The sequence below is a fragment of the Dipodomys spectabilis genome, unplaced genomic scaffold (genome assembly GCF_019054845.1).
Source record: "Dipodomys spectabilis isolate Male_0828 unplaced genomic scaffold, ASM1905484v1 ptg000630l, whole genome shotgun sequence".
NCBI lineage: Eukaryota > Metazoa > Chordata > Mammalia > Rodentia > Heteromyidae > Dipodomys > Dipodomys spectabilis.
Window position 1 is genome coordinate 426,637 of NW_024871307.1, and position 24,017 is coordinate 450,653.

Consider the following 24,017-nt stretch of genomic DNA (forward strand, 5'->3'; position numbering starts at 1 on the left):
TTCTTGTAGGTAAGTTGAATTACTAAAACAAGTATTATAAGAATAATTTATTTAATGGGACAGAGGCCAGTTAGTATTAACTATGAGTCATGTTTAACTTTCTCAAATACAATAATTTCTATAATAAAAAGTAAAACATGTCCACTTGCAGCTGGGAAGATGGCTCAGCTGTAGAGTCCTTGCCTTTTATGCATTAAGCCCTAGGTTCGATTCCTCAGTACCACACAAGTAGAAAAGGCTGGATGTGGCAGTACTCAGCCCTAGAGCTCAGGCCCCATGATTGACCCCAAAAAAATGTGTGTGTATATATATATATATATATATATATATATATATATATATATATACATATGTGTATATATATGCCCACTTATCTTGATAGTATATATTTCAATGTCCTTTACAATAGCTATATATTTTTTGTTGTTTTCTATTCTTCAAAAGATTTTATTTTCCAGAATCACCTGTGGCTAATATTTTATTATTCCCCAAGACTGTGTGGACCTTTTCTTGCAGGATTCTTTAGCCTACTCCAGAGATGCCAAGCTTATTCAACTATCATTTATGTATATGGAAAACTTGAAAATACCTATTTCCAATCAAAACTCCTTGTATACACTTCTGATCCTTAAAATCTTGTTAAATAGGAATTGTCTCCTTTTATTAAGATATTAGTATATAAGTAAATTTAGGAAAATAAAGGAATATCATCAATAAATATCTTATTATTGCTATAGTAATGTTAACCATTAATTAATGCACTGTTGATCCTTTTAATTTATTACAGCTCTGAAGGGAATGGAAATTAACTTTTTGTGTGCCACTTGAACTCAGGAACTTGCTTCTCATTCTACCTTTGCTCTCAAGGCTGGTGCTCTACTACTTGTCACAGCTCTACTTTCCCATTCATTTAGGGGATTAATTAGAAATATGTGTTTCACAGACTTTCCTGCCTGGGCTAGATTAGAAACTTGACACTCAATCTCAGTCTCTGAGGCAGCCAGTATTATAGGCATGAACCATCAATGCCTAGTTTCTATGAGAGTGAAAGGTACTGATTTGAAGCCCAGTACACAAAAACAAAAACAAAAAGATGGCATTAAGTACACTGAGAGAATACTAAATCAAACATAATAATATGTGGGTTTCTGGGTGAAGGAATTCTGAGAATTATTATCACTATTATCTTTTCTGAATTTTTAAAATCAGAAATTAGGGTTGAAGACATGGCTCAGTTGGTAGAACTTAGACAGTGAGCTAAAGACAGTCAGATACTAAATTTAAGTCCAAGTGTTGGACCTTAAATAAACAAAGAAAATAAAGAATAACTTGTTTCTTAAGTGTAAAATGCCTACAGGAGACTCCTGTAGGAGTTTATGGTTCAATGTGATGACTGTTGTTGAGGAAAAACTGAAAATGCTCAGGCAGACTGAAAATTTTAGATTTACGTGATGACCATATACATAGCAGATCTTAGCATCTGTAATTCGATACTACATGAAGTGGGCTGCATTAATGACATAAAAACTGTTGTACACATACTGTTCATAAAAATATCTAGCTTCACATTCTTTCTCTGGATAGTTGATTCATTTTTCCACCAAATGCTACTAAATATATACAGCCTTTCAACAACTCGAAAAAGTTTTACTTTATCACTTAAATTTAGAATATTGTGTTTTTTTGTCTATTTTAGAGAATCAAAATAACTTTTATTTTGTTCTTTTACTATTTATTTTGTTGAGGCATATTTTCACAAAAAACAATGGGAAAACCCTTAGCAGTTCACATGATTTAAATACAGGTAACATAGTTGGGCACCAGTGGCTCATTCCTCTAATCCTAAAGAGGCTAAGATCTGAGAATTGTGGCTAACCTTAGCTCTAACTAACCTTAGCTCGAACTAATAACCAACAAAGATGAAAGTAGAGCTATGGCAAGTGGTAGAGCACTAGCCTAAAGTAAAAACAAAGCAAAACAAACAAAAAGAGGACTGGCACACACAAGAAAATCTAAATGACAGAAATAGAGAGCTTCTGGGCATCACATCAACTTCCTAATGGGATGTGCACATGGGAATTTAAAATATTTTTGTTTTTAAAATACATTAAAAATTTTAATCACAATGAAGAATTTTCATATGGTCAAACAAGTACTAAATCGGGGAATGAGAATAGCTAACTTTATGTTGTCGTGGGCAGAAATACTTTGCGGTTGGATTTGAAACCCTATTACAGTTTCTTTTTGCCATGGCATCATGTTGGTTCAAGGTAAAATACTTGGCCTAAGGAACATTTATGGTTAAGATATGAAATCTCATCATTAATCACTGCAATTGAGGACTGATTCCTATTGTGTGTAAATTCTTCATGCATGTCACTCAATGATAAAGTCCTATAAGATAGCACCTTCATTCACTCATACACTTTCAACAAAACATAAGCTGTCTGCCTAGAATGTTCGGTACCTTTAGTGTGTAATGTAGCTTGCAAGGGAACAGAGGAACTGTAGGGGAGACTTCAGGCCACAGCAAATCACTTTGGTTGAATTGGTGTCCTTGATGAGAATGTTGATGTCAAAGGCTTCACCACTAAGCTTTTCAAAAGAGATGCTGTAGGACAATCCCTTCCCCTCCATAGCTATATAAAGTGAAGCAAGTTCTGTCTTCTATTCCTATGGCAGAAAGAAAGCTCATCAGTTTTCAACAACTTAAGGATTTGTTTTCAAAGTATGACTATCAGACTAGAAGAGTCAAAAACAATCTGAAGTATTCCAATACACTGGAATAAAGTATTCTTTCCATCCTATACACAGTTATAGGGAGATTAAAAGAGATATTCTTAATTGTATGATAATTTCTAAGAAACAACACAATTACTTTAAACATTTTTCTGGGACATCAAAGCTCTAATCTGAAAAGAGAATTTTCCTAAGGCAAAAAAAGAATTCTAACTCGTACCACACTCCCACTCCCAAAATTATTTTTTGTTCATTCAGATTTATCAGCAGATACATGAGAGGGTCTAGGATATTAGACAGCTTCAGCATTAAGACAAATAAATCATATCTCATATATTAGATCATAGCCTAATCATCACTGATTTTGGAAAGCCTTTATTTCTCGAGATTCCTATACTTTCCTTCATAGTATCTGTCTAGCATTCTCTTCTTTTTTTCTGGTCCTAGGGTCTGAGCTTTTATTCAAAGTTAGTGCTCCACCACTTGAATCACAGTGTCACTTCCAGATTTTTCTGTGATGAATTGGAGATTAGTGTCTCATGGACTGCAGGTGTGAGCCATCGGTCCTCAGGCATTCTAAGAAGTAGGGCTGTGACTCTAAGTAGTAAAGCACTAGCTTTTAGCAAAAGAGCTTAGGGACAGCGTCCAGGCCCTGAGTTATAGCCATATATCCAGTCAGATAAGTTGATGTTAGGCAAAATGAACCTCAAGATAAGGAATTAAATGGTTTTTCTTTCTTGCTATTATTTCTAACATATTTATAAAATGATTTCTTTGTTGCTTTGTAGGAAGGGACAAAAACAAATTGTTTAAATAGGGATACAGGTGGACCCATTGCAACAATGGGATGTCATGTCAAAAAACGAACTTTACAACTTTGGTGCAAGGGAGGGTGGGATGGGAGGGGGGAGTAAATGGGAAGGGATGGTAAGGGGAAACAAAGGAGGAAGGAATAATGCTTGATAAGAAATATACTCATTATCCTGGTCATGTAATTGTAACCCCTCTGTACGGCATTTTCACAATAAAAAAAAAGTGAAAAAGAAAAATAATAGAAAAAAGAGGTAGAATCTTTAAGACTTGATTGTGAGGACAACTATGCCCTCATAGACAGATGACTTCATTATGAAAATGATCTTGTTTCAAAACAAGTACTGTCTTACTTTCTCATTCTTTCATTCATGCTTTTTTGCCTTTCTACCATCCTTCATGGGGGACACAGCAAAAAGACCTCAGTTACATATGTAAAGATCATGCTCTAGTTCTCTGTTTGACATTTCCTTGCCATAAGAATAACAAAGACAAGGTTGATTTTGGCTAGAAGAGAAAAGAACAGAATGTATTAATCAAAGGTCAGGACACTGTACAAGATACCTGTGTACAATGAAAAATGTCTGCTCTATCATTTCTTTAGAGGCCAGGGGAGCTTATAGGTAAATACTTTCTCCTAGATACTTTAATTTATCACTTGCTACTACTGCTTTCATGGATCTCTGGGTACACAGCACACCACAAGTGCATTCACTGACTTAGAACTTTTCTAACACCTTCTATTTTTAATTCATTAGGATTAAAGTGAAAGAAAATCCCCACATATTTGTTAAAAAATGGTGCATAGCCTTACTTAATGACATGGGAGGCAGTGGTGGATCCCAGAATAATGTGTACACAGTCTTCTTATGATATACCCTGGAAATCTGTTGAAGTGGAAGATGAGGCAGAACAAAGAGGGAGATTTAAATGATGAAAAGAAATAGTGGAAAATAGACAATAAAAGCAAAATAACTTTATTACAAACTCAGTTATTCATAGAAAAAAGTCACTTAAAACCTTCTTCTGTTCACTGCAAAAAAGCATTTAATATATAAGTTAACACAAAATATAGAAAAACTAGCACTAAATATACCTTACCTAGAAAACATTGTCAGTTCTCATTCATCTGGCCAGTGTGGGATTTCATTTATTTATTTATTTATTTATTTATTTATTTTTGTCAGTCGGGGGACTTGGACTCTGACTTGAGCTCTTCAGATCAAGGCTAGTGCTCTACTACTTGAGCCACAGCACCATTTCTAGTTTTCTTAATGGTTTATTGGAGATAGAAGTCCCATGAATTTTCCTGCCTGAGCTAGCTTTTAAATGCGATCCTTGGATATCAGCCTCCTGAGGAGCTAGGATAACAGATGTGAGCCACTACCTCCTGGTTTAAGATTATTTTTCTTATCTGTCCCTTGAAGCAGCCATTTCAAAATTGTCTAATACTGCTGTAGCATTACTGAAGTATAAATATTATGACAAGTAGAAATCGAAGAAGCTAATTGTACCTGTGAATACAGTCAGTGACAATTATTTCAAGTTATTGCTTGGACATATATCATCACTATCCAAATGTATTCTTAATTTGACAAGATTTGAGTATAGACCGATTTTCCAAACTGACTTTTGTAGTAATGTGTGTCAGTAAGGCATGCTTTAGACACAATCACCAAACTGTATAGATTAAAATGCAAAGTATCTTGTAAGTTTTGTTTTAAAACTCTAAATCATTGACTGAACTAGCTCTGTCATTATTTTTATGATTCATAGGAATCATTCTAAACAATGAATCAGATTTTCTCCACCTAAGACACAGAATAAAGTATATGACTTGGGTACGGAAAAACAAAGTTAGATCATTTCTCCAATTACTTAACATTATTACTGTTAGTCCTGAAAATTCACCCCATAATATGTTAGTAATAGAACTACTTAGCAATTTTGTGATCATACAGAGAAATTTAAACCTATATAGTTTTAAGTTGTTTACCTCTCTGGAAAGTTTCCCATACTTGTTCTTTTTTTAATTAAAAGACGATACTTGAAAACTTAAAATAAAAGTAAGGTAGATGCCAATATCTCATCCTGTAATCATAAGCTGATAAGATCATGGTTGGAATCCAGCTGAAGAGGGAAAGTCAAGGAGCCCTTATCTCTAAGTAACCACCAAAAAGACAGAACCGGACCGGTGGTTGAAATGGCATAGCACTAGCCTTGAGCACAAAAGATCAGAGATAGCGTCCAGGGCCAAAGTTCAAGTCCTGAAAAAGGACCCCTTCACCAAACACAAGATCATACACAGGGCTGGGATTCAGCTTAGCAGCTTACCATGCATGAGTTTTGATTCCTAAAACAAGGAAAGGGAGGGATTGGGTGAGGGAAGAGAGAGGGAGGGAGAAAAGGAGAGGGAGACATAACTGCATATAGAAAAGTGGGTAGCTCTGCATAATAAATGATATTCACTAGGGTACATGGTCAGGCAAACATTTTCTGTAAATGAAGAGAGTAACTACCACCATGCCTTGGGAGCTACATGATATGCCGTAAGTATTCCATTCTTCTGTGGCAGTGTCACAGGGGACACAGATAGAATGAATGCATTAAAACTTTACTAACATTCACGGAAACTTGAATTCTATTTTTATTTGAAATATGGCTAGTGTAACTGTGTGTCTGAATTTTTAATTTTATGTAATTTTGCTTACTGTAGGTATTGTCACTTACAGCTTTGTAGCTGGCTACTTAGCTGAGTAGAACAAATTTGGCCTCTGATGAAGGCTTAGAGCACCTCCAAAGTAATCCAGGAATACAAGCCACGTAACTCACTCAGCTTTTTGGTAGTCACAGTAAGAAACAGTAAAATAAGAAAATAAATAAAACCTACAATTAAAAACACCAAAGGAACTTTAATCAAAATTCAGCAAAATTTATCTTGTATTTAAAGCTTAATCCTCAGATTTCAGCATTCTGAGTAGCTAGAATTACAAATGTGAACTACTGTCATATGTTTGTTAGTTTTTAAATACCAAGTCAGCATTGTTACTTACCTGGGAGGGGAGATACCATGATTACGAAGGTGGTTTTCCCAGGAAAAGGCTTCTCTATTACATTCCAGATGTGCTGACTCCTGTGATTTCCTCAAATGTGAGAAATTCGACTGCATAAATTGAGGTAGTGTAGGACTGTGTTAGTGCTCTACCCTGGATAACTAGATAGATAGATAGACAGATAGATAGATAGATAGATAGATAGATAGATAGATAGATAGATAGATAGATAGATAGATAGATAGATAGATAGATAGATAGATACATAGATACATAGATAAATAGATACATAGATAGCATTGTATTTTATATTGGCCTCATCTCCTTTCCTGCACTCAGCAGTCACTTGGTCCTAAGGACTACTGTAAAGGACGAGGTACTTCTAGGCCTACTTTGTAGTTGCTAGGAACTACAAGGAGTAGAGAAATCAGCTAGAACTCACCATGAGAAAATAAATGAGGAAGTTGGGTGCAGGTGGCTTACACATGTAATCCTAACTACTCAAGAGGCTGAGATCTGAGGATTGCAGTTCAAAGCCAGCCCAGGTAGGAAAGCTCATGAGATTCTTATCCTCAATTAACCACGAGAAAACCAGAAGTGGGCTCTGGCTCAAGTGGTAGAGCACTTCATTTGTCCTGAAGCGCTCAGGGACAGCACCCAGAGTTCAAGTCCCATGACTTACAAAAAACAAAAAGAAAGAAAACAAATAGGTGACCAGAGCCAATGGCTCATATCTTTAATTCTAGCTAGTCAGAAGGCTGAGATCTGAGTATCAATGTTCCACACTAGCCTGGGCAGGAAAATCTATGAGATTCTTATTTCCAATTAACCACTGAAAACCATAAGTGACAATGTAACTCAAAGCGGTAGAGCACTAGCTTTGAGCACAAAAGATCAGGGACAGGATCCAGGACCTGAGTTCAAGCCCACAACTGACCAAAAAAAAAAAAAAAAAGATGAAGAAGAAGAAAGAAGAAAAAGGAATGAGAAGCCACCTTAATGAAATAGCTAGGCAAGTACAATATACAGAATAACTCCTCCCTTCCTTCTTTTCTTCCTTCTATTCCTTCACATTCTTTCCCCATCTATCTTAGAACTTAAACTCAGAGTCTCATGATTTTAGGTAGGTACTCTAACAGATGAGCCATACACCTGCTTTTTTTTTGCTTGAGTCATTTTTTTTCTTTTTTTGGAGGGGGGATGGGGGGTCCAGTCATGGGGCCCGAACTCTGGGCCTGGGCACTGTCCCTCAGTTCTTCAGCTCAAGGCTAGCGCTCTACCACTTGAGCCTCAGCGCCACTTCCGGCTCTTTTCTTTTTGCTTATGTGGTGCTGAGGAATCGAACCCAGGGACTCAGGCATGCAAGCCAAGCGCTCTACCACTGAGCCACCTTCCCAGCCACCATTTTTCTTCTTTTGGTTATGTGACTTGAATTCTGTGCCTGGGTGTTGTCCCTGAGCTCTTCAGCTCAAGTCGAGGGCTCTACTGTTTGACCCACAGTACCACTTCTCGTTTTCTAGTGGTTTATTGGAAATAAGAGTCTCACTGGGCTGCCTGGGCTGGCTTTGATCTGTGATCTTCAGATCTCACCTCCTGCATAGCTAAGATTACAGTTATGAGCCACCTGCGCCCGGCTCAGCTTTAGCCATTTTTGTGGTAGGGTTTTATTTCTATGAACAGGCCAGCATGGACCACAATCCTTCTTTTTACCTTTTCTGAGTAGATGAAATAAGAAGTACAATGCATTGGGTTCAGATATTGATTGAGATCCAATATTTTGAATGTTTTTCCTGGGCTAACATCAAATCATAATCCTCTCTGTATCAGTCAAGAGGCAGCAGATAGCATTACAATTGTGAGCTCCCATCCCTGGCTCAAATTTCTGATGACTAAAACATCTGAACAAAGTTTTAATAATTTCAAATGTTGAATATGTGGACAATGGGTGCTCTTACCTGCCTAGTTTCAAATTGCACCAAAATCCTCAATATTAACTTTTGATTTCCTAGAGTACAATAAATAAGGAGATAAACTTTAAAAAGCAATTGACTAAAGAAAAAAGCTAAACAGAATACATCCTTACCATTGTAACTTTGGACTTAACACCTTGTCAATCATTGCTTGCATCATAGTTGTTTGTCTGGGAAGTATATTCCATACATAGATCATGCCATCCCCAAGGTCGAGGGCTAAGCATCCTATATCCACAGGAGTGATATCCAGGCTGTAGGCACACACACCAAAGGAAGGTAGATTCCAGCAGCATTGTAGATGGCAATGTCCAAACATATGACCTGAAGTTTTAGGGCAGCTTAAATAGAGCTTTTTCCTGAGGAATAATACTCTATTAAGGCATACCTCTTCTTCTGGGTTTATCACTGTTTAATTGGAGACAAATCTCATGGACTTTCCTGCTTGGGCTGGCCTGAAATCATGTTCCTCAGATATCAGCCTCCTAAGCAGCAAGGCTTATAGGCATGAGCTACCAATGTCTAAATTAATTATTCCTTTAGTTAAAACAAAATGGCGACAGTATGGTTTAACAGAGAGCTTGAATCCTTTTCTGAGCCTTAGACATTTTTTTACTAGAGCAGAATAACAAACTGACATGTGGGAAACAATCTACCATATTATACATTTTTCAGAAGAGTATCTGGCTCATCAGTTTGGCTCTTGTCCTGCTATTCTAATGGGGACTTTTCTGCCTGGGCTGGATTCGAAACACAATCCTTACATCTCCTCCTCCTGAGTAAGACTATAGGCATGAGTCACCTATACCTGGCACCATCCACATTTCTGTACAAGCTAATAAAGCTCAGTTATATACTGTCTACCTCTTTAACCAAAAGCAGTTAAGAAACCAAAATTGAATTTGAAATTCAGTTGAATATGAGTCTATATTCTTTTTTTTATTTTTTATTTTTTATTGTGAAAATACTGTACAGAGGGATTAAAATTACATGGGCAAGATAGTGAGTACATTTCTTATCAAGCATTGTAGCCTCCTCCTTTGTTTACCCTTCCCATCCCTTCCCATTCTCCCCCTGTCCCCCAACCCAATCCTCCTCCCCCCACGTTGTAAAGTTCGTTTTCGACATGACAACTTATACTTCTAATTGTTGCAACAGATCCACCTCTATCCTTATTTAAACGGCTTGTTTTTCCCCTGCCCCTCCACAAATTATACTGACATCAAATACAGTGAAAACAGGGGTTATACTGTGGGGGAGGGACATACAAAGCAACAAAGAAATAATCTTATAATTGCGTTAGAAACAAATGCATGAAAAAAAAACATTTAAATACATATCTTTGGGTTCATTTTCCTAACATCACTTTATCTGACCTTTTCTGCATGACTCATACATATACTAGATATTGCAAATAAGGGAAATCATGGGACCTATGTTTCTTTGGGCCTGGCTTACTTCAGTTAATATAATATTTCCCAAGTCTTTCCATTTCCTAAAAAATGGGGCAATGTCATTCTTTCTGATGGAGGCATAGAATTCCATTGTGTATATATACCACATTTTCCATTCATCTACTGAGGGGCATCTGGATTGGTTACATATCTTAGCTATGGTAAATAATGCTGCAATAAACATAGTTGTGCTGGGAGCTTTAGTGTGGTCTTGTTTGTAAACATTTGGGTAAATGCCCAAAAGTGGGACTGCTGGGTCATAGGGGAGTTCTATGTGAAGTCTTTTGAGGAACCTCCAGACTGCTTTCCAAAGTGGTTGAACAAGTTTACACTCCCACCAACAATGAAGTAAAGTTCCCTTCTGTCCACATCCCCTCCAGCATCTGTTGTTATTTTTGCCATTCTAACTGGGTTGACGTGGTATCTCAATGTTGTTTTGATTTGCATTTCTTTTATGGCTAGGGAGGTTGAGCATTTCTTCATGTGTCTATTGACCATCCTTCTTTCTTCTTCAGAGAAGTTTCTCTTTTAGTCTTTAGCCAACTTATTTATTGGGCAGTTGTTCCTTTGAGGATTTGTTGTTGTTCGATTTAATTTTTTGAGTTCCAAGTATATTTTAGATATGAGACCCTTGTCCGTTGTATGCCTAGAGAAGATCTTCCCACAAACCGTGGGCTTTCTATTGATCTTGCTAGCTATGTCCTTTCCCATACAGAATCTCTGCAACTTCGCCCCACAAAAAATAAAATACCTAGGAATTAACTTAACCAATGAAGTGGAGGATCTCTATGATGAAAACTTTAAAAACTTGAAAAAGGAAATCAAAAAAGAACTTAGAAAAGGGCAAAAATTCCCATGCTCCTGGATTGGAAAGATTAACATCGTGAAAAAGGCAATACTTTCCAAGGCTATCTACAAATTCAATGCTATATCTATCAAAATTACAACCTCATTCTTCAAGGAAATAGAAGAGGCAATCCAAAAATTCATATGGAACAATAAAATACCTCGAATAGCAAAAACGCTCCTCAACGGAAAGAACACTGCTGGAGGAATATCAATACCAAATTTCAAACTCTACTATAAAGCCATAGTAATCAAAACAGCTTTGTGCTGGCACAAGAACAGACCTCAGGACCAATAGAATAAAATTGAATATTCAGAAATGAACCTACTGACCTATAGCCATCTAATCTTTGATAAGTGAGCTAAAAAAATAGAATGGAAGAAAGACAGCCTATTCAGTAAATGGTGCTGGCAAAATTGGTTAACTACTTGTAGAAAACTAAAGCTAGATCCTTACATATCACCCTGCACCAGAATCAACTCCAAATGGATCAAAGACCTCGAAATCAAAGCAGACACTCTGAAAAAATTGCAGGATGGAATAGGTGTCTATATTCTTAACAACTGGGTTGTAAATTATTTGATCTTTGCACGTCTCTTAGTAGATATAGACACACGTGTTGGGTCTTCGTCCATCCCATGAAAGAAGGACAGCATCCCAGGAAAGGTAAGTGAGGCCGCTAGCCCGTTCCTCAGCCTCTTCTAGCCCGGGGGACAATCAGATGTAGTGGGGAGTCAAGTCAAGCAGGAACTCATTTATTAACATGGTGCATGCCCTTTTAAAAGAAAAAGACTGTGTGGGAGGGGAGGAAATCGAATCAACCAATCACTGTAAAGGCCATACTTTATATGCACCTAAGCTTCCATGAGTTGTTTACTCACTGAACATAAACAATTCTGGCTCAGCCCACTCAACTTCCTCTCCGGTCCATCTTTGCTGCCTGTGTTCCCACACACATGTCATGATTTTTCTATTTCAAATGGTCCATGAGAGATAGCTGGGCATGGTATGGTAAGAATGTAATTCCATCACTTGGGAGGCTGAAGCAGAAGCAAAGTAAGATCAAAGCCATCTTGGCTATGTAGTGAGATGCCATTTCAGAAGGGCAGAAAGCAAATGGCTCCTGACTATATAAGCCTCGGCAATTAATTTCCCATCCTCTGTGTCTACAAAGAGAAGCCTAAGACTCTCCAAGGCCAAACAGAAAACATGAGCCAAAGACTCACACAAAAACAACTGGATACCAGCTTTGTCAACTCATTCTTGGGCCAATAGAGTGTCACCCAAAGGCACTTGAACAGTTGGGTCTATGTCCCCTCCTCTTCTCTTCAGAAAGGGTCATTTCAAAATCATCATTCCTAGAAATTAAAAGACATCAGTGATATTAGGATTTCCATTCCAGCATATTTACAAGTCAGTGAACACTTAAGGCATTTACAACTATAAAATTAAGTTACAAGTGTAACATGGTACCTGAAGAAACTAATAGTTCATAGTATATGGTCTGTGAATTAGAGCTTATTAAATTTGCTACCATAGCTGCAGCAGATGCAGTAACAGTTGGGGGAGGGCAGCAGCAACCTTGGCTCCAGCCCCTTGACCTCCGGAGTGCATCATGGAACCTAGCAGCCCTTCACAAAGGCTGGGAGAGAAAGAGGCTGCCATGGAATGCTAGGATCATGCCTCTGGTGTGGCATGAGACCATCACCTCACTTCTGCTTCCTGGCTAGGTAAGTAGAGGCCGTATGCCTGTGTCACCTCACTCCTGCTTCCATTCTGGGGGAGGTAGAGGGAGCCCGTGTGCCCTTGTCACCTCACTCATGCTTCTGGTCTTGGTGGGTAAGAGCAATGTGCCTGCACCACCTCACTCCCACTTCCAGTCTTGGTGAGTGTGGGCTGCATGCCCGTTTCACCTCTCTCCTGCTTCCACTCTAGGTGAGTGGGGGCCGCGTGCATGTGCCACCTCACCACTGCCTCCCGTCTGGGTGGGTAGGGGCCATGTCCTTTTATCACCTCACTACTGCTTCCTGACTGGATAAGTCTGGGCTTAGTGCCCTTGTCACCTCATTCTGGCTTCCGGTCTGGGTGAGTGGGGGAATAGGAGCCATGTGTCTGCACCACCTCACTCCTGCTTCCAGTCTGGGTTGGTCTGACTGGCTGTGAGCTAAATACTATATCCAGATGCTGTTTACCAGCATGGACTGCAGCCCACACCAGAGGTTAGACTTTTCCAGTTCTCATAACAAAGCATGACATTAAAGGATTAGGATGGCACCTTGCTAGGTTTGAGAACCATGTTATTAAATTGTGTGTGTGCATGTGTACTGGACTTGGGCCTTGAACTCAGGGCCTGAGGTCTGTCCCTGAGGTATTTGATCAAGGGAGAGCTCTACTTCTTGAGCCACAACTTAATATATGGCATTTTTTGTGGTTAATTGGGACTAAAAGTCTCCCAGAATTTTCTGTCTGCGCTGGCCTTGAACCATTTTCTTCATATCTCACGCATTACAATAGCTAGGATTTACAGGTGTGAGCTACTGGCGCCTCTGTATTTGCTTGATTGCCATCCAGAGAGAACTGTGCTTGGCAAGTTGGAGGAAACTGAATTGAACTCTTCCAATGAGCAGTGGTGAAAATACTCAGGTTCTAGCCCAGCATTGGTGGATCAGGGCTCTAATTCTACCAACTCAGGAATGTGAAATCTGAGAATTGCAGTTAGAAATCAGTGTGTGAAGGACAGAGTCCTTAAGACTCCTTATCTCCAACAAACTACCACAAACCCGGATAGCACTGTAGCTAAGTGGTAGAGCACTAACCTTGAGCGAAAATGCACAGGGACAGCACTCAGGCCATGAGTTCAAGTCCAATGACCACAAAAACAAAACAAAACAAGAAAATAAATTTCGGTTCTTCAGTAGAAGTTTATCATTATAAATATCACTTTCCCATTATATTTAGCTCTGTCATAGATGTATGAATCTTAGGGGAATAAGAAACTTGGCTAAAAAATATAGGAAGCATTGGTTTTGTGTGTGTTTGCCAGTCCTGAGGCTTGAACCCAGGACATTAATCTCTTGATTGGATTCCTTCCATCAAGGCTGGTACTCTGCCACTTCATCCATAGCTCTACTCCCAGATTTTTTTAAAATTGTTAATTGGAGATAACAGTTTTGATTATTTGGAATCATGCTGTAAAAATTGTGTGTGCAAATAGCTCTACTGTAAGGCTGACTTACATTTCTTCAGGTGTATACGTAGGATTTCTTGTGTGGGCTGCACTGATTTCTGTGGGGCTGCACTGATTCACTTAATTGCCATCATTGTGTAGGGTATATTTCCCCACCTCCTTGCAAGTATTTCTGTTTTCTTTTTAATAGGCATTCTGATTAGGCAGACATGAACTTCAACATACATTTGATTTGCATTTCCTTGATTAGTAAAGGTGTTGAATATTTTCATTTATTCCTTAGACACTTATATCAATTTTGGGGAACTATCTAGTCAATTCACTTGCTTATTTATTGATAAGATTATTTGTTCTTAAGGTGTTTAATTTTTTGTCTATACGTTCTAGATATTAGGATTTCTTCTGTTACTCAAAAGGCAGGAGTTTAGGCTTATTTTACTTAATCTTAACAAAAGATGCCTTGTGAGCTTTAAATTATTTAAATGATGATTGATTTAAAAATGAGAAGGATGTGGCTCACAGAGCAGAGTACCTGTCAACAAGTTCAAGTTCTGAACTCAGACTACAGTGTCTACAAAAAAAAGAGATAGATTCTATTATTTTAGAATAAAGGCTAATAAGCTACATTTTCTCAAAATATGTAATTCTAAATATTTCACTATTCTTCGTGGTAAAATTATTGCAAATTTTAGCACAAACTAACAATTTCAGGTTCTATTTTTTCCTTGGTAATCATTCAAGCCAGCAAAATTGAAGAAAATACAAGTTTGCTTAGGTGCTGGTGGCTCCTGTGTGTATTCCTATCTACTCAGGGGGCTGAGACATGAAGATTGCAGTTCAAAGCCAGCCTGGGCAGGAAACTCCATGAACCTTATCTACAAGTAACCACCAGAAAACTGGAAGTAGTGCTGTGGCTCAAGTGGTACAGTGCTTTCCTTGAGCTGAATAGCTAAGGGACTGTCCCTAGGCTCATAGTTCTAGACCCACGACCGACAAAAAACAACAACAAAAAACAACTTTGTATAAAGAGTAAGAATCTCCAAGTTTCTATTCAAGTTTTTTAATTCTTGTGGAAAATGTTTTCATTGGGTAGAAAGTGGACAGATTATATCTGTCATTGTGATAAACTTGCTACTATGTGGTGCTTTTCTCCAATTTATAATTTCATCCATCTAATATTGTTGAAGATGAAAAATTCATCAAGGACAAGACATACTATTTGGAGAAACTGGTAAGTTGAAATGACTATTACTTTCTAGTTTGTCAAAGAAGTTGTGATTTCCCTTCCCTCCCCAAGATTTGAACAATGAAAAAAAAATAGTCTTGATTTTTCCAAAAAGTGAGGAATGCAGCTCATATTCAAATGATTAGAAGATAATGAAATGAATGTTTAGAACATATAATATGTTTAATTTTGAAACTTCCTCTCAAGAAATTTCCAAGAAACTTAGCACACATTGGTTATAGATATTGATATGAAAGAGCCCACTGCAGGTGCTTCATAACTATAATTGGCTTCTCAGAAAGATCAGATCTGGGATTAAGATTGGTGCCAGCCTGGAAAAGCAATAATTGCATGGATGATGTACCCTGCTGTTAGATCATATGTCTCTTCCTCCCATCCTCAATGTGAAGCTGTCTCCCCAGATCACCATCCTTCTGATTCATTGATATTATCATTGGGATTTCTGGTTTTCTCCTTCAGCAAGAAATTTGCATGGAGAAGGCCATTCACAGCTGTATTCACGTTTCTCCAGTTGCCTAAAACAGTGCCTGGTCCTTAGTGCTTAGTAGCCTTGTGTAGAGGTGAGCCTGCTCTCCTCATGTAATCTCAGAATTCAGTCAGGAAAGCTCATCAAGCTGTGGTCTTGTAGTTAATAGTCATTTCTTCTAATTATTTTTTTCTTCCTTGTGTATCTAAGTCCACATAAGGGTGAGATCAGTGGCTGACACCTATCCATTGTGATGGAAAAAGAGGCTGTGACATCATAGAAGTTTATTGTGAAGGTGTAGGAAGACCCCACCACCAAAGCACCCAAAATGGCAGGCTCCTACCTCCACGAATACATTTAACAAACCATCATTCACTCTCTGCAGGGTACAGACTCAGTGTTTCCCTTTCTTATTTAAATTAAAGAAAAATTCAAGAAATGTCTTTTTTGATTTGTCATTGAATTATTGAAATGTCCCTCCAAACAAAAAAATAAGAATGCCATTTAGTGGAATGTAAATATAAGGCATGGAAAAAAACAAGCATAAATGTTCCTAGGGAAAACATCAAAAGTGGCAGCTGCTACAAAAAGTTGGTTCTTAAAACCAGGACTGGTGTCACACACCAGTAATCCTAGTATAATATAAGCTAATGAAAGGTTTCTTTTTGTGCCAGTCCAAGGACTTGAACTTGAGACCTGGCCTCTGAGTTTTTTGCTCAAGTCTAGCAATTTACTACTTCAGACATATCTTCACTTCTAGTATATTTGGTAGTGTAGTGGAGATAATTTCCCAGATTTTTCTGCCTGTGCTGGCTTCAAACTGTTATCCTTGATGTCAGCCTCCTGAGTAGGATAACAGGCATGAGCCAAGAGGACCTAGCTAAAAGTTACTTTTGTGAGATACAAAAATTTAGTTATGTAAGATATAAAAAGCAACAAAACAAGTGAAACATTAGAACAAAACTGAAACAAATTATGTAGAAGACATAAAAGAGACAAACAACAAAGCCCTGAGTTAAAACCTAAGGACCACCACAAAAGAAATAAAGAAGTGTAGAAGGAGAGAAGGAATAGCCAGTGACAGAGTTTTAAGTCATGATGGTCAGACTTCAGCCTTCTGAAACAGGCCAGGCCTTCCATGAGTTCTAGCTCCAGGACCAACACACAAAACAATGAAATGAATAAATGTAAAGAAGGGTAGGAGAAGAGAAGAACCAATAACCAAGGATTCAATGAGCCAATCAGCCAATCACTGGTGGCTCATAACTGTAATTCTAGTTACTCAGGAGCCTAAAATCTGAAGATAATATTTAAAGACCAGACCAATTAGGAAAGTCCATAAGACGTGTGTGTGTGTGTGTGTATGTGTGTGTGTGTGTGTGTGTGTGTGTGTGTGTGTATCTCTGTGCGAGTCCTGTTGCTTGAACTTGTACTGTTTTTCTCAAGGCTCTACTATTTTCAGTTTTTTAGTGGTTATAATTGGAGATATCATGGACTTTCCTGCCTAGGCTGGTACAAAGTATGATCCTCAGATTTCAACCTCATGAATCTGGACTGGCTCTACTCATTTCTAATTAACCACCAAAACAGAAAAAAAATAAACCCTGGAATTGAGCTATGGTCAACTGATAGAACTGGGAAATAGTATCTGGTACAGCATCCAGACCCTGAGTTCAAGGCACAGGACAAAGAGAAGAAATAAAAGAAAAGGAGGATAGAAGTACAAAACCTCTATCAGTGATAGAGGTTGAAAAGAATCAAAGATTGGTTGCTCACACATGTTATATGAGGTACTCAGGAGGATAAAATCTAAGGATCACAGTTCATGACCAGTCAAGGCAGGAGAGTCCATGAGACACATCTATCTAATTTGCCACCAAAAATAAGCTACAAGTTGTACTTTAGCTCATGCAGTTGAGTGTAGTCTTAAACAGAAAACCTGGAACAGCACCTAAGCCCTAAGTTGAAATCCTAGACACACATTTCAAAAAATCAAACAAACCCAAACTAAAAATGAAGGGAAAAGAGAAAACCAGTTTCAAAATGATCATGGGTTTTGGTTCATATGTGTATTCCTAGCTATTCAAGGTTCAAAGCTAGACTTGGCAAGAAAGTACATGAAACTCTTATACCCAACTACCCAGTGTAGATATCATTGTAGTTGTAAAACACTGTATTTGTTTAAAAAGCTAAAAAACAAACTTGTTTGCTGACCCAGAGATCAATTCCTGGTACTAAAAAATGTGTAGGAGAAGAGAAGACAGCCAATTGTAAATTTAAACATAAGCCTGGTGTTTGTTGACCATGGCTGTAATCTTACTCAGAAGGCAGAAATCTCAGGATCAACTTTCAAGGCGAGGTCAAGAAGCAAAGTCCAGGAGACTTTGTGTGTATGTGTGTATATGTGTGTATGTTTGTGTGTGTGTGTGTGTGTGTTTGTATCTGTGATGCTGTGTTTGTGTACCATACTTTGCTAGTGCCCTAGCATTCCCAGATTTGGGGTGGTGAGTTGGAAATAAGAGTGTCATCGATTTCCTGCCCAGGCTGGCTTTGAAACATAGTCCTCAGATTTCAGCCACCTGATTCAGCTGGAATTTGAGCTATGGCTTAAGTGGCAGAACTGGGCAACTATTTTCTGGGACTCCACCTAAACCCTGAGTTCAAGCCCCAGGACATGCACAGAAGAAATAAAGAAGAGTAAAAGTAACCAAGGAAGAGTGAGTGACAAAGTCTTAAATGAATCAAGCATTGGTGGCTCATACATGTTCTACTAGCTATTCAAGTGGCTGAAATCTGAGGATGATGGTTTATGTCCAGCCCTGACAGGAGAGTCCATGAAAATCTTGTCTGTAACTAATCACCCCCCCCAAAAAAAGGGTCAAAAAGTAATAGTTTGTCTCATGTAATAGAAGATAGGCTTGAATAAAAACTTCTGGGACAGAATATGAGCCCCAATTTGTTGACCCAGTAACAACACACACATGCAAAAAAAGTAAACAACATTAGATATTGGCAAGCACATATTAAAGTTTTAAAATGACACAAGGGTTTTTGGTCCTGTGTATAATCCTAACTACACAAGATGCTGACATCTGAGGATGTAGTATCAAGTCAGCCTGGTCATAAACCTGCTTGAGATACTTATCCAAGCTACCTAGCACAAAGCCCTGAGCTGAAGCTGAGGTACTAAAGTAGTAGCCTTTATTTAAAAAGCTAACAAACAGTCCTCAGGGCCTGAGGTCAAGCTGTAGGACCACTAAAAATTACAAATAAAAACCAATAAATAGAATGGACAGTGGAAGAAGAGAGACTGAAATCTGAGGATTAGTTTTCAAAGCTAACACAAGCAAGAAAATCCATGAGACATTGTGTGTGTGCATCTCTGTGCCATCCTGAGGCTTGTGTGTGCCATCCTTGACCTTGTGCTGGTTTGTTCAAGGATAAAGCTCTACCACTCCCAGCTATTCAGTGGTTAATTGGAGGTCATAGTCTCATGGATTTTCCTTCCCAGGCTAGCTTGAGTTATGCTAGGCTTTGTCTCAGTCTCTTATCTCCAATTAATTGTCAAAAAGAAAAGAAAAAATCCTGGGAATTGAGTTATGACTCAAGTGGCAAAATTGGGCAATCACTTTCTGGGACAGCAACCTGGCGCTGAGTTCAAGCCCCAGGACAATCACAGAAGAATTAAAAGGAGGGTAGAAGTGCAGAAGGAAGATCCAATGACAGAGGTCTAAATAAATCAAGCATTGGTTAGCTCACTGATGTTCTATCAGCTACACAGGAGGATGAAAGCTTAGGATCACAGTTGAAGTCTAGCCCAGGTAGGAGAATCTCTGAGACTCTTATGTTTCATTTGTCACCAAAATATGCCACTAGCTGTGCTCTGGCACAGGTGGTAGAGTGCTAGTCTTAAATAGAAAGCTCTGGGACAGCACATAGACCCTGGTGCTAATGCCCTAGCACATACACTTACAAAAAAAGAGAAAAAAAGCACAAATTATAAAAGATGGAAGGATGAGAAAATTACAGTTTCAAAATGAGCCATGAGTTATTGGTTTATGTGTGTATTCCTAGCTACTCAGAAAGATGAAATATGAGGATCACAGCTAAAAGCCAGCCTAGACAGGAAAGTGATTGAAATTCTTTTCTCCAACTACCCAGTAAAAGCTGGAAGGTGTTTTGTAGTTGTAAAGTACTGACATTTCGTGAAAAAACTGGGAAACAGTTCCCTGGTCCATAATTCAGCCCAAAGTCGACCAAAAACAAAACTGAAAGAAGAGAAGAAATGACCATTTGAGATTTAAAAATAAGCCTGGGGCTGGTGGTTCTTGCTTATTATTATAGCTGTTCAGGGAGCTGAAGTCTGAAGACACATTTTAAGACCAGCCCAAACAGGAAAGTCCATGGGCCTTTTTTTACTGTGTGTGCCAACCTGGGGCTTGAATTTGAGTAGTTAGTTGATGGAAATAGCCTCATGGTCTTTCCTGTCCAGGATAGCTTCAACTTCAGTCCTCAGATTTCAGCCTCCTGTGTCTTGCTGGGCTTTACATGAGACTCATCTCCAATTAACCACCAAAAGGAAGAAAAATAAAACCTGGTGATTGATCTGTGGCTTCAATGGTAGAAATGAGAAAATAATTTCTGGGACAGCACCCAGATCTTGATATTAACTTCAGGACCAACCTACACACAAACAATAAAATAAATGAATATAAAGAAGTTAGGAGAAGAAAGGGCCAATTTCAGAGTTTAAAATGAGCCAAGCATAGGTGGCACACATCTGTGATGGTAGCCACTCAGGAGGCTCAAATCTGAGGATCACAGTTGAAAGCCAGCCCAGGTAGGAGAATTCATTGACTCAAATCTAAGTAGCTATTTAAAACAAAACAAAAACTAATAGCCACAAGTTATGCTGTGGTTCATGTCTTAGTGTGCTAGTCTTGAATAAAATCTGGGACTGCAACTGGGCTGATTTTCAGACCCAGGACCAGCATATATAAGAAAATAAAAATACAAATAAAAAGGTGTAAGAATGCCTGGGAATGTGGCTTATTGACAGAGTGTTTGCCTACCATGTTTGAATCCCTGGGTTTGTATCCTCAGTACCTCATAAATAAAAAAGGCTGGAAGTGGCACAGTGGCTCAAGAAGTAGAGTTCTCACCTTGAGTAACAGAAGTTCAGGGAGAGTGCCCAAGGCCTGAATTCAAGCCCCAGGATTAGGAAAAAGAAGAATGGTGTGAGAAAATCTGATTAAATTTCCAAAATGATCCATGCATGAATGATTGGTCAGTATGTGTAATCCTACTTACTCACAAGAATGAAATCTGAAGTTTGTTGTTCATAGCCAGCCTGGAGAGGGAAGTTCATAAGTCTCCAACTAACCAGCAAAAAACTCCAGAAATGAAGCTGTTGTTGTAGTTGTAAAGCACCCTCCTTGAATGAATAACTTATTGAGACAGTGCCCTGGCTCAGAGATCCTGCCTCAGGATCATAGTAAGAAAATTAAATGCTTGGAAGGAGAGAACCTAGGACTGTTGGCTCATGTCTGTAATTCTAGAAATGCAGGAGACTGAAATATAAGATCCTGTGTAAAGGCAAACCCAATCAAGAAATTCCAGGAGACTGTTGTGTTTGTGGTGGCCACACTGGAATAGGTTTTTTTTTTTTTTTTACTGAAGGGAGATTTCATGGACTTTCCTGCTCAGGCTGCTTTCAAACCATGATGGACAGATTTCAGCCTCCTGAATCAGGCCAGGCCTTGCATGAGCTCGAGCTCCAGCACCAACACACACAAAAACAATGAAATAAATGAAAAGAAGGGTAGAAGAAGAGAAGAAAGACCAAGTAACAGAGGTTTTGATGAGACAATCATTGGTGGCTCATATCTGTAATTCTATATAATCAGGCTGAAATTTGAGGATACTCTTCAAAGCTCAGCTCAGGTATAGGTGTTCATAAGTCGTGTGTGTGTGTGTGTGTGTGTGTGTGTGTGTGTGTGTGTGTGTGTGTGTGTGTGTGTGTGTTTGCCAGTCCTGGTGCTTGAACTTGCACTATTTTGCTCAATGATCTACAACTCTCAGATTTTAGTGGTTAGTTGGAGAAAAGAATGTCATGAACTCTCCTCAATTTTCAGCCTCCTGAATCTGGCCTAGCTCTACATGATTCTTTTCTCTCCAATTAACCTCCCCCCCAAAGACAAATGTTATGGTTAGTCCCATGTGTGCCCTGAGACAACATCTGAGCTTCAATTTCTACTCCCAGGACAAGCAAAAATGGAAAAAGAAAAAGAAAAAAAAGTGTAAACAAGCACACATTAAAGTTTTAAAATGATCCAAATGTTGATGGTCATGTGTGTAAGCCTTACTATGCAAGAGGCTGACAACTGAGCATTGCAGGGTCAAGTCAGCCTAGGAAGGAACGTGCTTGAGATTCTTATCTCTAGCTACACGGCACAAAGCCTTGAGCTGTGGCTGAGGTGGTAAAGCACCAGCCTTGAGTTTAAAAACTAACATATTGGCCTTAGAATCAGAGGTCAAGGCACAGGACAAATAAAATTTTCAAAGGAGAGAGGATGAAGTGAGGCTGAAATCTGAGAAGCATGGGTCAAAGCTAGCCCATGCAAGAAAGTCATGAAGCTTTCTTTCTAGGTGCATCTGTGTGCTATCTTGTGGCTTGAACTTATGTTGTTTTGTTCAAGGATAGAGCTCTACCACTCCCAGGTTTTCAGTGATTAATTGGAGCTAAGAGTCTCATGGGTTTTCCTGCTCTGGCTGGCTTTGAACCATGATCCTCAGAATTCAGCCAACTGATTCATGCTAGGCTTTCCATAAAACTCATTTCCTTTTAACTACCAAGAATTTTAAAAAAAACCTGGAGTTGAGCTGTGACCCAAGATGAAATCTGGGCAATCACTTTCTAGTAGAGCACCTAGGCCTTTACTTCAAGCATGAAGACAAAACAAATATAGCCACAAGTTATATTTTGGCTCATGTGGCAAGCCACTAGTCTTGAAGAAAAATTCTGGCATTGTATCAGGCTCTGATTTGTAGTCCCAGGACTAGAACATATACAAAAAAAACAAGGAAAATTTTAAAAATAAAAATTGAAAAAAAGTATTTTTAAAAGACCAATGGGTTTGTGCTTCATGTATATAATCGGAGCACCTGAGGAAGCTGAAATCTGAGGATCATGATTTGAAGCCAGACTACCCAGAATAGTATGTTTGAAACTTATGTCCAATAAACCAAAATAAACAAGAAGTGGAGCTATGGTTGAAGTTATAAAACATCATCCTTCAGTCAAAAAGCTAAGAAACAGAAGGGCACTGCTGGCTCCAGTCTGTAATCCTACTACTCATTGGGCTGAGATATGAAGATCACAGTGCAAAGCCAGCCTGGTCAGGAAAGTTCATGAGACTCTAATCTCCAATTAAATACCAGAAAACCTGAAGTGGCTATGTGGGTGAACTGGCAGAGCATTTGCCTTAAGCTGAAGAGCACAAAGACAGCACACAGGCCGATAATTCAACCCTTACCCTCCTTCAAAATAACTAAGAAACAGCAATGTGGCCCAAAGATCTGGTCTACTGGACAAAATAAAAAAGTATTGAGGTTGAAGGCAAGAAAGAGATGGTTAAAAATATTAACATAAGCTGGGTACCAGTGGCTCATGCCTGTAATCCTAGCTACTCATGAGGCTGATATTTGAGGATCACAGTTCCAAGCCACCCCGGTCAGCAAAGTCCGTGAGACTTATCTCCCATAAACCACCAGAAAACTGGAAGTGGTTCTATGACTCAAGTGGTTGAATGCTTGCCTTGAGCTGAAGAGCACAGGAACAGCACCTAAGCCCAGAGTTTAAGCCCCAAGAATGACCAAAAAAAAATTAAAGTAAGTCAGCAGTTGGTTGCTCATGCCTGTAAATCCTAACTACCCAGGAGGCTGAAATCTAAGGGGTGCAGTTCAAAGCTGCCCAAGCAAGAAAGTCCATGAGACTGGTTTGTGTAATTACCAGTACTAGGGCTTGAACTTGCCCTGTTTAACTCAAGGCTAGAGCTCTACTACCCACCTCTTTTTGGTGATTAATTGGAGATAAGATCTCAGACTTTGCTGCTCAAACTGGCTTCAAACCAATATCTCAGATTTTAGCCTCCTTAGTTGTGCTGGGCTGTGCATGAGATTTTTCAAAAGAATGAATCTGGAAGTTGAGCTCTGGTTCAATTGGCAGAACTGAGAAAAATCTCTG

General features: G+C 38.8%; 1 non-coding gene across 1 annotated transcript; it reads left to right on the top strand.

The window, feature by feature from the left end:
• Positions 1-6,594: 6,594 nt before the first annotated feature.
• LOC122101131 lies at positions 6,595-6,760 on the top strand. Its single transcript, XR_006146311.1, has one exon. It is a non-coding gene; the product is annotated as a U1 spliceosomal RNA (small nuclear RNA).
• Positions 6,761-24,017: the final 17,257 nt, after the last annotated feature.